This window comes from Pleurodeles waltl, chromosome 12 (assembly GCF_031143425.1).
Source record: "Pleurodeles waltl isolate 20211129_DDA chromosome 12, aPleWal1.hap1.20221129, whole genome shotgun sequence".
NCBI lineage: Eukaryota > Metazoa > Chordata > Amphibia > Caudata > Salamandridae > Pleurodeles > Pleurodeles waltl.
The window spans coordinates 202854837-202870399 of NC_090451.1; the positions used below are offsets into that span (position 1 = coordinate 202854837).

Here is a 15563-nt window from a genome sequence, read left to right on the forward strand (position 1 = left end):
GTCGGGGACCAGGCTTGGCTGTGCACAAAGGAAATCCTGGAAGAGTGCACAGGAGCCGGAGCAGCTGCAAATCATGCGTTACCCAGCAATGTAGTCTAGCGTGGGGAGGCAAGGACTTACCTCCACCAAACTTGGACTGAAGAGTCACTGGAATGTGGGAGTCACTTGGACAGAGTTGCTGAGTTCCAGGGACCACGCTCGTCGTGCTGAGAAGGGACCCAGAGGACCGGAGATGCAGTCTTTTGTTGCCTGCGGTTGCAGGGGGAAGATTCCGTCAACCCACGGGAGATTTCTTCAGAGCTCCTGGTGCAAGAAGGAGGCAGGCTACCCCCAGAGCATGCACCACCAGGAAACAGTTGAGAAAGCCGGCAAGATGAAGCGATACAAGGTTGCAGTAGTCGTCTTTGCTACTTTGTTGCGGTTTTGCAGGCGTCCTGAGCAGTCAGCGGTCGATCCTTTGGCAGAAGGTGAAGAGAGAAGTGCAGAGGAACTCTGGTGAGCTCTTGCATTCGGTATCTGAAGAATTCCCCAAAGCAGAGACTCTAAATAGCCAGAAAAGGAGGTTTGGCTACCTAGGAAGGAGGATAGGCTAGTAACACAGGTAAGAGCCTATCAGAAGGAGTCTCTGACGCCACCTGCTGGCCCTGGCCACTCAGAGCAGTCCAGTGTGCCAGCACACCTCTGAATCCAAGATGGCAGAGGTCTGGGGCACGCTGGAGGAGCTCTGGGCACCTCCCCTGGGAGGTGCAGGTCAGGGGATCGGTCACTCCCCTTTCCTTTTTCCAGTTTCGTGCCAGAGCAGGGCTGGGGAATCCCTGAACCGGTGTAGACTGGCTTATGCAGAGATGGGCACCATCTGTGCCCATCAAAGCATTTCCAGAGGCTGGGGGAGGCTACTCCTCCCCAACCCTGACACCTTTTTCCAAAGGGAGAGGGTGTAACACCCTCTCTCTGAGGAAGTTCTTTGTTCTGCCTTCCTGGGCCAGGCCTGGCTGGACCCCAGGAGGGCAGAAACCTGTCTGAGGGGTTGGCAGCAGCAGCAGTGAAACCCCGGGAAAGGCAGTTTGGCAGTACCCGGGTCTGTGCTAGAGACTCGGGGGATCATGGAATTGTCTCCCCATGCCAGAATGGCATTGAGGTGACAATTCCATGATCTTAGACATGTTACATGGCCATGTTCGGAGTTACCATTGTGACGCTATACATAGGTAGTGACCTATGTATAGTGCACGCGTGAAATGGTGTCCCCGCACTCACAAAGTCCGGGGAATTTGCCCTGAACGATGTGGGGGCACCTTGGCTAGTGCCAGGGTGCCCACACACTAAGTAACTTTGCACCCAACCTTCACCAGGTGAAGGTTAGACATATAGGTGACTTATAAGTTACTTATGTGCAGTGTAAAATGGCTGTGAAATAATGTGGGCATTATTTCACTCAGGCTGCAGTGGCAGGCCTGTGTAAGAATTGTCAGAGCTCCCTGTAGGTGGCAAAAGAAATGCTGCAGCCCCTAGGGATCTCCTGGAACCCCAATACCCTGGGTACCTCAGTACCATATACTAGGGAATTATAAGGGTGTTCCAGTATGCCAATGTGAATTGGTAAAATTGGTCACTAGCCTGTTAGTGACAATTTGTAAAGCAGAGAGAGCATAACCACTGAGGTTCTGGTTAGCAGAGCCTCAATGAGACAGTTAGGCATCACACAGGGAACACATACATACAGGCCACAAACTTATGAGCACTGTAGCCCTGGCTAGGAGGGTCCCAGTGACACATAACAAACATACTGAAAAACATAGGGTTTTCACTATGAGCACTGGGCCCTGGCTAGCAGGATCCCAGTGAGACAGTGAAAACACCCTGACATATACTCACAAACAGGCCAAAAGTGGGGGTAACAAGGCTAGAAAGAGGCTACTTTCTCACAACAATACCATCCTGAAACATGATGTAAGATTCAGTTGCGGCTTCCGGGAGGGAGAAGAGGCGGGGCAGTGCGTAGCAGGGGGAGGTGAGGGAGCGACCAAAAAAACCAACCCAAACCTGTTTCGCCTCACCGCACTACCACTGCACTGCTCCTCAGCTGCAGGCACAGGGTGCCAGCCTGCCCTGCGTCCAATTCGAACACTGCTTTCATGCTGCTAGCAACATAAAAGCAGCAGTAGGATTAGAAGGAGCGCCCTGGCTGGACGCTCCAAGGAAGAGTGGGAGCCTCTGCCTGCTCTCTCCAATCAGGCACTGCGTTGGCTGGTTGGACAGAGCCCAGTACGCATGTATGTTTGGCCAGCCAAACATACATGCGCACTGAGGAGGAGTACTGTGCACTCCCCTTCTGTCACGCACGTGGCCCCACCCCTTTTGCAGTAAAAACACAAAAAACATAGTTTATTATGTTTTTACTGTCAAAGTTTTGCAGCTGCTGCTGGTGGGGGAGGGCGACGCTCCTCCGCCATAGTGGAGCTGCCCCTGGTAAGATTGTGGCCACACGTGCTATGCTGCACAACACCGCAACAACAAGAGGCATACCCCTGGAGCCCACAGATACAGAGTTAGATGAGGATGATGACCCATTGCCAACCCCTCAATCAGCAGACTGATCCAGAGCAGCAGACGGCAGGCAAGGATATGCAGAGATTACACACAACTATTTTTGAGGTGAGTAAAGAAACTATGTATTGTTCCTTTTTGGCTACAGGTATCACATGTATTGCCTAAACTTCAGGTCAAGTACATGCGGATGGAACATAGGTAGTCCAAAAGCACTATCTGTATTTAAATCAAATTACATACTATTAACATCTTATTAGTAATGCATTGTCACAAAATATGCAAGGCCTAAAACATATCCACATTACTTTTTGCGTCCACACACTAGAATGGTCAGTGGGCTCGGAGGCATCTCTTGTTGTGGGTTCTGAGAAAATATAGGGGGTGATTCTGATTCTGGCGGGCGGCAGAGGCCGCCCGCCAGAATTCCGCCCCCATTATACCGCTCCGCGGTCAGAAGACCGCGGAGGGTATTATGAGTTTTTCCCTGGGCTGGCGGGCGGTCTCCAAAAGACCGCCCGCCAGCCCAGGGAAAAACTCCCTTCCCACGAGGATGCCGGCTCGTAATCGAGCCGGCGGAGTGGGAAGGTGCGACGGGTGCAGTGGCACCCGTCGCGTATTTCAGTGTCTGCAAGGCAGACACTGAAATACTTTGCGGGGCCCTCTTACGGGGGCCCCTGCCGTGCCCATGCCATTGGCATGGGCACGGCAGGGGCCCCGCGACCCCCCCTACCGCCATCCTGTTCATGGCGGCTTTCCCGCCATGAACAGGATGGCGGTAGGGGGGGTCAGAATCCTCATGGCGGCGGAGCGCGCTCTGCCGCCATGAAGGATTCCCCCGAGCAGCGGTAAGTCGGCGGGAGCCCGCCGACTTGCCGCTTCTGACCGCGGCTGAACCGCCGCGGTCAGAATGCTCGTGGGAGCACCGCCAGCCTGTTGGCGGTGCTCCCGTGGTCGGTGGCCCAGTCAGAATGACCCCCATAGTGTCTGGAACTGCGACGCCTAGGATCCATCACAGGGGCAGTCACTCTACTGAGGCTAGAGCGCTCCTCACTATCCCCCACCACCCAGGTCGCCGTTCGCAGCACTCCGGGGTGTCTGCATGGTCTCCAAGGCATTGGTAGCCTGCACCAGTCCCTGTGCAATGTCCCCACTGCAATGTGCCATATCCACTTGCATGCCCACAGCACGTCGTAACAGCAAAGCAGTTGCATTAGTAAGGCAATGGACATATCTGCTGAACCTATCCGATCTACCCATTAATTGGTGATGGCGCCTACGGTGGGTGACATGGTCCTGCTGCATTACTGTGCAGCGTTCCTTAGTTGCATTTGTCATCTCCCTTAGATTGTCTGCTGTAGCTTTCTGCCCTTCCTGGACTGTTGCATTCAGCCGGCACATGTTGTGATTGAGAGACACCAACTGCCTGTTCATTGATTTCATGTGCTTACATTGTAGACGTTGCCGCTTCAACATGGATGCCTCCAGGCCACCAAACAGAGATCGGTCCTCACCTTCTTCTGAGCTCTGTCTGACATCTGCTCTACGTCTCTTGAGGGGAGTGTACTGGTGCTGGAAAAGGTACTGACGTCTGTGGGTGCATCTACCATCCGAAGGTGGTGTGTGTCCGTCTTCTGGCAAGTCATCGGACTCCTGAGTAAACTCAGGGAGTGGTTCCACTGTTGCCCTGCATCTGAGTGGTGCTGGTGTAATGGTCATAAGGATGTTGGTCTCAGACTGTGGCTAGCTTTCCTCATTTCCCCGTTTCTGTTTGTGCAGCATCTGGTGCAGGATCATCAGCAACATCAATGCACAATATGTCAGTTGAAAAGTACTTATTTCATGTATTAGTTCACAGTTACAATTTTTTGTGAACAGTTTCCCTGGCATAGTGTGTTTACTTGTCATTTGTATTGTCTCTCTGTATGGCCATACACAATGCTGCAATCTTTGTTCTGGGTGCGGTGTTGGAGTATGGACTTCCACTCCCAGAAGGCATTGTTGGGTAGCATGGATAGTGTGTGTAGGAAGCTGGACTGGCTTGTAGTGAGTACCAAGGGGTACTTGCACCTTGCACCAGGCCCAGTTATCCCTTATTAGTGTATAGGGTGTCTAGCAGCATAGGCTGATAGATAATGGTAGCTTAGCAGAGCAGCTTAGGCTGAACTAGGAGACGAGTGAAGCTCCTACAGCACCACTAGTGTCATGTGCACAATATCATAAGAAAACACAATACACAGATATACTTAAAATAAAGGCACTTTATTTTTATGACAATATGCCAAAAGTATCTCAGTGAGTACCCTCAGTATGAGGATAGCAAATATACACAAGATATATGTACACAATACCAAAATATGCAGTAATAGTATTAGAAAACAGTGCAAACAATGTATAGTTACAATAGGATGCAATGGAGACACATAGTTATAGGGGCAACACAAACCATATACTCCAAAAGTGGAATGCGAACTACGAATGGACCCCAAACCTATGTGACCTTGTAGAGGGTCGCTGGGACTATTAGAAAATAGTAAGGGTTAGAAAAATAGCCCACCCCAAGACCCTGAAAAGGGAGTGCAAAGTGCACTAAAGTTCCCCAAAGGACATAGAAGTCGTGATAGGGGAATTCTGCAGGAAAGACACAAACCAGCAATGCAACAACGATGGATTTCCAGTCGAGGGTAGCTGTGGAACAAGGGGACCAAGTCCAAAAGTCACAAGCAAGTCGGAGATGGGCAGATGCCCAGGAAATGCCAGCTGTGGGTGCAAAGATGCTGCTACTGGACAGTAGAAGCGTAGGTTTCTGCAAGAACGACAAGGGCTAGAGACTTCCCCTTTGGAGGACGGATCCCTCACGCCGTGGAGAGTCGTGCAGAAGTGTTGTCCCGCCGAAAGACCGCCAACAAGCCTTGCTAGCTGCAAATCGTGCGGTTAGTGTTTTTGGATGCTGCTGTGGCCCAGGAGGGACCAGGATGTCGCCAATTGCGTCAGGGGACAGAGGGGGCGTCGAGCAAGACAAGGAGCCCTCTCAGCAGCAGGCAGCACCCGCAGAAGTGCCAGAAACAGACACTACGAGGCTGCGTGAAACGGTGCTCACCCGAAGTCGCACAAAGGAGTCCCACGTCGCCGGAGAACAACTTAGGAGGTCGTGCAATGCAGGTTAGAGTGCCGTGTACCCAGGCTGGACTGTGCACAAAGGATTTCCGCCGGAAGTGCACGGAGGCCGGAGTAGCTGCAAAAGTCGTGGTTCCCAGCAATGCAGTCTGGCGTGGGGAGGCAAGGACTTACCTCCACCAAACTTGGACTGAAGAGTCACTGGACTGTGGGAGTCACTTGGACAGAGTTGCTGGATTCAAGGGACCTCGCTCGTCGTGCTGAGAGGAGACCCAAGGTACCGGTGATGCAGTTCTTTGGTGCCTGCGGTTGCAGGGGGACGATTCCGTCGACCCACGGGAGATTTCTTCGGAGCTTCTAGTGCAGAGAGGAGGCAGACTACCCCCACAGCATGCACCACCAGGAAAACAGTCGAGAAGGCGGCAGGATCAGCGTTACAGAGTTGCAGTAGTCGTCTTTGCTACTATGTTGCAGTTTTGCAGGCTTCCAGCGCGGTCAGCAGTCGATTCCTTGGCAGAAGGTGAAGAGAGAGATGCAGAGGAACTCGGATGAGCTCTTGCATTCGTTATCTGAGGAATGCCAAGAGACAGAGACCCTAAATAGCCAGAAAAGAGGGTTTGGCTACCTAGGAGAGAGGATAGGCTAGCAACACCTGAAGGAGCCTATCAGAAGGAGTCTCTGACGTCACCTGATGGCACTGGCTACTCAGAGCAGTCCAGTGTGCCAGCAGCACCTCTGTTTCCAAGATGGCAGAGGTCTGGAGCACACTGGAGGAGCTCTGGGCACCTCCCAGGGGAGGTACAGGTCAGGGGAGTGGTCACGCCCCTTTCCTTTGTCCAGTTTCGCGCCAGAGCAGGGCTAAGGGGTCCCTGAACCGGTGTAGACTGGCTTATGCAGAAATGGGCACCATGTGTGCCCATGAAAGCATTTCCAGAGGCTGGGGGAGGCTACTCCTCCCCTGCCTTCACACCATTTTCCAAAGGGAGAGGGTGTAACACCCTCTCTCAGATGAAGTCCTTTGTTCTGCCATCCTGGGCCAGGCCTGGCTGGACCCCAGGAGGGCAGAAGCCTGTCTGAGGGGTTGGCGGCAGCAGCAGCTGCAGTGAAACCCCAGGAAAGGCAGTTTGGCAGTACCAGGGTCTGTGCTACAGGCCACTGGGATCATGGGATTGTGCCAACTATGCCAGGATAGTATAGCGGGGGCAATTCCATGATCATAGACATATTACATGGCCATATTCGGAGTTACCATGGTGAAGTGACCTATATGTAGTGCACGCGTGTAATGGTGTCCCCGCACTCACAAAGTCCGGGGAATTGGCCCTGAACAATGTGGGGGCACCTTGGCTAGTGCCAGGGTGCCCTCACACTAAGTAACTTAACTTAGTAACCAACCTTTACCAGGTAAAGGTTAGACATATAGGTGACTTATAAGTTACTTAAGTGCAGTGTAAAATGGCTGTGAAATAACGTGGACGTTATTTCACTCAGGCTGCAGTGGCAGGCCTGTGTAAGAATTGACAGAGCTCCCTATGGGTGGCAAAAGAAATGCTGCAGCCCATAGGGATCTCCTGGAACCCCAATACCCTGGGTACCTCAGTACCATATACTAGGGAATTATAAGGGTGTTCCAGTAAGCCAATGTAAATTGGTAAAATTGGTCACTAGCCTGTTAGTGACAATTTGAAAGAAATGAGAGAGCATAACCACTGAGGTTCTGGTTAGCAGAGCCTCAGTGAGACAGTTAGGCATCACACAGGGAACACATACCTATAGGTCACAAACTTATGAGCACTGGGGTCCTGACTAGCAGGGTCCAAGTGACACATAACAAACATACTGAAAACATAGGGTTTTCACTATGAGCACTGGGCCCTGGCAAGCAGGATATCAGTGAGACAGTGAAAACACCCTGACATACACTCACAAACAGGCCAAAAGTGGGGGGTAACAAGGCTAGAAAGAGGCTACTTTCTCACAGTGTGGCATGGACTATTTCTCACAGTGCGTGATAAGATGTAATTTCTCTACGGGACCACATATAGTGATTCAATTAATTACTGCCCTTACCTTTGATGGTGCCTGGTGTGTCTGAGGTGTCTATGTCGGTGACACCAACTAGTGCTTCAGGCTGCAGCATTGACGCCACCATGTCTTCCAAGGGGGGTGAATGGTGTCTGGGTGGATGGTCCTCTGCCAGTGCTACTTGTCTCCTTCAGCCTGGTTGCTACCCTCCCCTTAGCACATGAACGTAAATCATACCAGAGCTTGCGGATCTCCTCAGTCATGTGCTGCGCAATACCCACCGTGCTGATTTTTGCCTGGATGTCACTCCACAATTTTCTCTTCTCACTCTCAGGGACATGGAGTGAGTTTTTCCCAAAGAGCTTTCCATGGCTCTTGACAACCTCTTCTGTTAGCACCTCCAAGTCCCGCTCACTGAACTTGAGCTTTCTTTTTCTGTCTCCTGTCTCCCTGTCATACCCCTCAGTGGCCATTGTGTGTTAGGGTCCTAGCTGACACTCCTGAGTGCCTCCCTGCTGCTGTGCTCACTCTATCTGCCTGCTCCTGTAGCTGTACCTTCTGGAAACAACATGCACTGACTCACTTCCTGGTTGGGATGTCATCATGCTGCTCCAGAATACAAAACTCTCAATGTGCGAATATTTGTGAATGTGATTTTTTTGGTAATCGCAAAATATTTTGCGATTGCTTTGTTACATCACATTTTGAAAATCCCAAATAGTGATTCGGAAACAAATCGCTATTTGGGATTCACAACTGCGGTGCTACATAAATATGACCCTTATTTTCTTAGTCCAGTATTGAAACTTTCATAGACTCTCATGCTTGAATCAGACTACCAAGCAATAGTGAAGCACATTGCCACCACCAATGTACACAAACTTTATAAAGATATATAAACATGTTGATGTATACTATCATATATTTATGTAGAATACAACAGTACGAATACAACAAGTGAAGCAGTTACAAGTGTCCTAGTATGTGAAACAGGTGTAGAGAAAAGTTGAACAATGTGTGGAACCAGGAAGAGGATGGTGGGTAGAAGGAGATAGCTCGCCTTTACTGGAAAAGATGTCTTAGCACCGCCTGGCCACTGTGACATCACCTTGAGGCATTGTGTCTACGCAGTAGTGCTTTGTAGAGGTGTGCCTATTCTTTCAGGTGGCTGCCCTGCAAATGTCCTTAAGTGGCACACCAGCAAACAATGCCGTTGAGATCAATATAGTTCTAGTAGAGTGAGCATGTGTTGATGTCTGCAACTGTTTTCCTGCTGCTTCATGACAGAAGTGAATTGCGCTAGATATCCATATAGCAATGCTCTCCTTGGAAAGGGGATGACCCTTTCTTGGTGCGTTGTAGGCCACGAAAAACGGATTAGATTTCTGAAAGCCTTTGGCTTTGTCAAGGTAAAGGTTTAGGCATCTCCTGATGTCCAAAGAATGAAGAGCCTGTTCAGCCGGTGTTGTAGGGTCCAGAAAGAATGCCTTCAGAATTACTGGTTCATTGAGATGAAAGACCAACAGGACATTAGGGACTAATTTTGGGTTTGTACAAAGAATTACCCTGTCTTCTGAATTGTAAGAAAGGTTCTTGAATGGTGAGAGATTGAAGCTCGCGGACTCATCTAGCAGGAGTCAGAGCCAAAAGAAGAGCAACTTTCCAAGAAAGGAATTTTATATCTGCCCCATGGATAGGTTCAAATGGGTGCTTCATGAGCTATGATACTATTGTGTTCAATTGCCAAGATGGAGGAGGAGGTCTGACTGGTAGAAATACTCTAAACAAACTCTTGAGGAATTGTTTGACAATTCTGGTGGACCACAATGATGGTGGGTTGTCCAATCGCCGAAACTGGGATGTGGCTGCCAGATGCACTTTGATGGATGCATGAGCTAATCCGAAGCGTGTCAAATGTAATAGGTATGGAAGAATCTCTTTAGGGGGCAATGAAAGTGGGTGGACCTGTGCCTGTTGGCACCATGTACAGAATCTCTTCCACTTATACCGATCGGTTTTATTTGTACTCTCCGCTCTGGCAAGTATGCTTCATACCCTGGAGAGATGTTTAAGTGAGCAAATTAATTGTGCTCAGGAGCTTAGCTGATAGGTTAAGAGATCTGGGTGTAACACTTGGCCCTTGTTCATCATTAAGAGAAGATGTGTCGTTGTCAGCAGGATGTGAGCTTTCTCCAAAAGAAGAAGCAGTTCTGTAAACTAGTGCTATTGAGCCCTCGTTGGAGCTATCAGTATTACTCTGCAAGGTTCGGTCTTCAGTTTGGTGAGAACATTTGGAATGAGGGGAATGGGCGGAAAGATGTTAACAAAGATGCCAGAGATAATGCATTCCCCCATGATCCTGGACAGTATTGCCAGCTTGAAAAGAATCAGCATTTGCTGTTCTGGGGATTGGCAAATAGGTCACGATTCTGCTTGCCCCAGTGTGAGAAGATTCAATTATGAGTTTCCTGATTCAATTCCCACTTGTAGCAAGATGTCTTTAATCTGCTGAAAGTGTCTGCATTCTCGTTCTGATCTCCCGGAATGTGCTCCACTCATAGATGCATTCCGTTCCAAATGGCACAATTCCAGATGTCCTGCGACTTCCGAGAGGAGAAGTGATCTGGTGCTACTTTGCTTGTTTATATAGTGCATCGTGGTTGTGTGGTCTGTATGTATCAGAACAGCGGAGTTCCTTATTTATCCTCAGAAGGAAAGCCTGTAAGACCAAGTGTACTGCCTTGAGCTCGAGAAGATTGATGATAGCATTGATGAGATTTTTGCCACTTGCCGCTGGCTTGCAGGTCCTGGAGGTATGCTGACCATTCCCTCCAGGGAAGCATCGGGTGTGATGACCAATGGAGAGAGTAGATTGAGGAACAACAGGCCGACTGACAGGTGTGGTTGCAGTGACCACCAAGACAGAGCTGCAATCATAGGAGATGTGACCCTGATGATGTTGTTGAAAGAACCTGAAGCTTGTATCCACTATCTACAGTGCTTAATTTGTATTTGTTGTTTCCGGTGCTGAGCACCGGCACTTATTTTTGAGGGCCGGGGCTTATTCTTCTGACTCAGGCATTTGCTGCGAACAAAAGACACATATGGGAAAGACAGGTGAAGGGAAAAATGAAAAAGCGTCAAAAAGGGAGAAAGTGGGAAGAAGCATGAGTGAGCTGAAGGGGCAGGGAGTGGCGTTATATATAATGGAGAGGCCCGAGATGGCTTCACTATTCCGTGTTCACACATTTAACTGCAGCAGCGGCGTGTTTAAGAGGAGGTCTTTGCGCACCGGCACCTTTTTATTTACAAATCAAGCACGGACTATCTAGTTCTTCCTGGAGGGGTCGCATTCTTAGCCGGCAGAACAGGAGTAGGGGGTTTCCATGATGACATCATCCCCGATAGTGATTTGTAGCGGCGCACTGAAGGAGACTCTTCTTTGTATCAACTTTGCTAATGATATTAATCTTAGTTGCCTCTATGCTGTGGGACATGATTTGTCAAGTGTTGTAGCTAGTGTTGCTCCCAAGAGGGTTATACCCTTTGAGGGTTGAAGAACGGACTTTTTCCAATTCAACGCGAAACCCACCTTGCTGAATAGATTTATGCAGGCCGTCGTTGATCTTTGTGTTGCTTGATTGGAATGGGCCTTGACGAGCCAATCATCTAAGTATGGGAACACCGGATGTTTGTTTCCCTAGGAACGTCCCCTTCTTGAGCATGGTTATTACTTCTAACTTGGGCTGTTATAGATGTTTTAGAACAGGGGTGTAAAGCTGGTATGGTGATGGGATCCGAATGAATTCTAGGGTATGGCTGAACTGAATAAGGTCCAGGACCTATTGGTCCAATGTTATGTCCAGCCAGTACTGAATGTAATGGGATATTAATCCTCATAGACTGAATGGAGGGGAAAAAGTAGCAACCGAGCCTGAAAGTGGTCATTGGCGATGACCAGCGTCTTTTCCCTGATGTTCAATTCTGCCTTTAGGCACAGGCCTGTTGTATGCTACTTGTGGTGATTGCCGTAGAGTATTGCGGTCGAAATTGCAGAGAGGAAGGCATATAGGAGGGGTACCGATGTTGTTGATATCCTCCTCTATATGATGGAAAACATTGTCCTCTGGCACCCCGAAAAGGCAGCTTCCAAAACAGGAGAGTTCCCAGGGATTTAGCTAAATCGGTATCCGTCTTAATGGTTTGAGGAGCTTCGTCGACATGCTTGCCAAAAAGAGCTTACCTGTCTAATGGGCAATATCTAGAACACAGTCCATTACTTCTGCTGAAAAGGGCTCCCATTCCTGTAAGATCTTTCATGCCTCTGATTTGACTTCTTCTGGTAGTTGATCTATATATGGCGTGATATCAGCACATAGTTTTTAATCTTACCTTCCTAGAACAGCTAAAGAATTTGCCGGTCTGACACTGAGGAAAACACTTGCCAATATTATCAAGACGCCTACCCTCTTTGTCCGGAGATGCCGAGATTGGAGTGGAGGAGTTTTTGGATCTATGTTAGGCCGCCTGGGTGATAACTGAGTCAGGCTTTGGATGGCCAATAAGACAAGCCAGAGCGTCTTTGGGAGCCTTGTACTTTTTTGTCTAGACGCGGGCATACGGCAGCAACTGTGGCCGCATTCTTCATTGCTTTAAGGTCCTCTTCCCAAATGTAGCTGACTATGGGAATAGAGCCGACACTTTTCTGGAATGGCTCCTTGAAATCATAAAGGAAACAATGGTCTGTTTAGTGGGTATGGGGAGTGTGAACTTTTTTGCATCCCTTTCTAATAAATTATGAAATTCCCCCAAAGTCCTCAGGTGGGGAATCCACTGGAGTGGGAGGAGAAGTTGGTGTGGGTATGAGATAATCATCCCATTCTGTGTGTGCGTCGTGGAGCTCCCCTTCCTCTCTTTTATCATCTGAGGTTGCTAGATCTTGGAGAAGGGCTGTCTGAGGGGTATGCCTTACTGGTTCCGGCAATGGTATTGGTCTTTGTCTGGGAGTAGAAGGTTCCTCAGTAGGGGACATTGCTGGTGTGGATACCTGTTGCACAGAACCATTATCTCCTGGTAAATGTGTTGATATTACTCCTGAGAAACACTGTTTTGCTGTTGCTTGTATACTCCTTCATCGTATTACTCTTCCTCCTCCTGGCAATTTACGTGCAGCTCAGAGGGACTGTGTGCGACCCCAAAGAGTCCCTCATCCTCAGAGTCTTCCTAAACCAATAGATGTGCTGGTACTAAAGGGGTCCCATTGCTTGGAGAGGTGTGTGCTGTGATTAGATATTTGCTTTTTTTCCTCCTGTCGCTAATGTTTTTTCCTCCATCCATAGGGTCGTCTATGAGGTTGAAAGGATCATTGTCACAAAAAAATGTCTTCAATCAATGGAGTCGTTGCCAGTCTCACCGTAGTTGACAATGGTATGGACGTCGGCAGAAAAACCTTTGTCATCAACAGCGAGGTTAGGGAAACCTTCAGCATCGACAGTCTAGTTTGAGCAGCAGCCTACGAAGATGTAGTCATTAAGAAGAAGGAAGTAGTGGATATCATGGACACAGCGCTGCTAGTTACCGTCATTGACACTGCTGTGTATGTCTTCATTGCTGACAGAGCTGATGGCGAGGTTTTTGTCGACAGTGGAAAGCTCAACAACGATTTGTCAGAAGATGGATCTGAGGAAGGCTTTTTAAAAGAATTACGAACCTGAGGAGGTGATGTAGGTGGTCCAGAAGATGCCTTTGTTAGCCTTTCCGACAAAGTAGATTGTCCTTTTTTTCTCCTTATGTTTAGCAGAAATTTTTGATTCATTAGATTTTAAGGACTGTGGCCTCTGTAAGATTCATTCACTGGAAGAACGAGAATGGGGTGATATGTCCCTTTTATGAGATCTTCTTGAGGACATAGAGGATCTGTAAGAACCAGGTACAGGCTCTTTCCTGGATTTCAGTTTCTGAAGCCAAATCAGCAGACTTCCTTCTCTGTCTTTTGAAGTTTTAGTAGAAAAGGTACAACATACCTTACAGTATTTAGCTGTATGATCTGGATAAAGGCAATAAATGCAATCCTCGTGAGGATCCTAGTAGTGAAATCAGTTTTTTGCACAAGTTTTACATGCCCTGAAGAGACTTCTCTTCTCCTCCTCTGACATGACGAGATGATATGAAAAGTCAGATTGTTAGCAAACAAGCACTATGGAGAAAGGAAAAAAGGACCCAAAGCAAATCCAATTAATTACAACTGAGCAGTGTTCAGTGGAGACTCCCTAGCACGACATGCGGTAGAACTGGGGCTTCTCACAGGAGGGTTCTAGAGGACAAAGTAGTCTGAATGGCTGCAACCTATGTTTTTTTTTATTTTTATTGATTATGATATCTTACAAAAGTGAAGGGCCCAGGACCTTCATACATTATATTTAACATTACATTGCTATTATAAGATTCCAGGGGACTTCCGTCTCGATGACGAGGAATGATTCAAGCATGTGAATATATGAAATTTCCAATACTGGAGTAAATTGCATCATACTGTCAAGTATAATCATTGACACAAATAGATAATATTGGATACAAAGATTTATGAAATTGTACATTTAAAATAATGATAATTAGATAGAGGTCCAGCATGCAGATCAAAAAACAGCTTGTAAACAAAGCTATGTTTGTTATGGGAACATAAGTGGCCAAGTGTAATTCCTGGGAAACTACTACACATGTAGGTGCTAATGGTTCTTAGCGGCACCTCCTATTAGTATCAGGAGTCAAACTTGATCCATCAGCAACAAAAGATTAAAGATTGCACCTCTGATAGGGGTACACTGGGGTGGAGCAAGATCCGACAAATGTTTGAAAGAGGTCACATTTCTGGAAAATGTCTCTGGTGAGACCAACACAATCAACCCACCTTCGATGTGCCAATAATTAGATACTGTTCCAGTCCTCTTGGGAAACCAATGCCTGACCTGAGTCTTCCTATTTTGCCTTTAAGGGCTGCTTCCTCCTTAGGCGGTGCCACTAAACTGTTCATGGTAAGATCAATCCATTATTATATTCCTCATTCAAAGACCTCTTGGCCATTTGCACCAGCACTGTCTATTGGTACAGAGAAAGACCCCCCTCACCTTTTTTTTGAGCCAGGTTGTTAGATAGAATTTGGTTCTATGGACCATTTAGTTACTGAAACTTGAGAATCCTGGAACCGGTAGCAAACGTTACCTCCTCGGCCAGTTTTATGCTTGTACCTGTACTAGTGGAGATGGTTTACCAGACCTGAGTCAGGCCTGAGTCACCCTGCAAACTGGGCTTATTCTTGGCCCTTACAACTCAGCAGGTGTAGGGAGTGTAAGGTATTTGGGCAAGTCCCCTAGAACCTTGGCCTTTTGCCACTTCTGGGTCACCACTTGTAAGCATAGGGTTTGTTGATACTAGAGGGCTGTGAGGAACACCAGTCTGGTACCCCAGAAGCCAATAGTAGGCCAAATAGGCACTTCTGAACATCATCCTCCAATGCTTGTCATGTGACACAGGTCATTTTTTGAGAGCCAATATCATGGGTAGGCAAAATGCAACTCTGGGTTATCCCAGGTGGAAGCGTCATGGGTTAGTTTGTGGACTGCATAACTCTTTCCATTCAGTTGAGAGAAACTGCAGGAAAAACAGGTCTACAGGTCTAGGAGACCCGTGACAAAAGAGATCCACTGGGGTTTCTTTTGTTGTTTTGCAAGAAACTCCTACTATCCTGACACATGAAGAACATGGAATCAGACACCATGCACTCAGGACTGGAGTGCTCTTGGATTCAAGGCAGCAGAGGTTTAGCTAGGTCAGTCAACTTCAGAGAAATATTCCTGACATGAGTGACATTTCTGTAC

General features: G+C 48.1%; 1 long non-coding RNA gene across 1 annotated transcript in view; it reads left to right on the plus strand.

The window, feature by feature from the left end:
* LOC138267712 (uncharacterized) overlaps positions 1 to 13644 on the plus strand; it is a 53811-nt gene extending 40167 nt beyond the window's left edge. Inside the window, exons 2-3 of the long non-coding RNA XR_011199855.1 lie at positions 4006 to 4128; positions 13029 to 13644. This is a non-coding gene — a long non-coding RNA (uncharacterized lncRNA). The remainder of the gene's footprint in view (positions 1 to 4005; positions 4129 to 13028) is intronic.
* The last annotated feature ends 1919 nt before the right edge of the window (positions 13645 to 15563 follow it).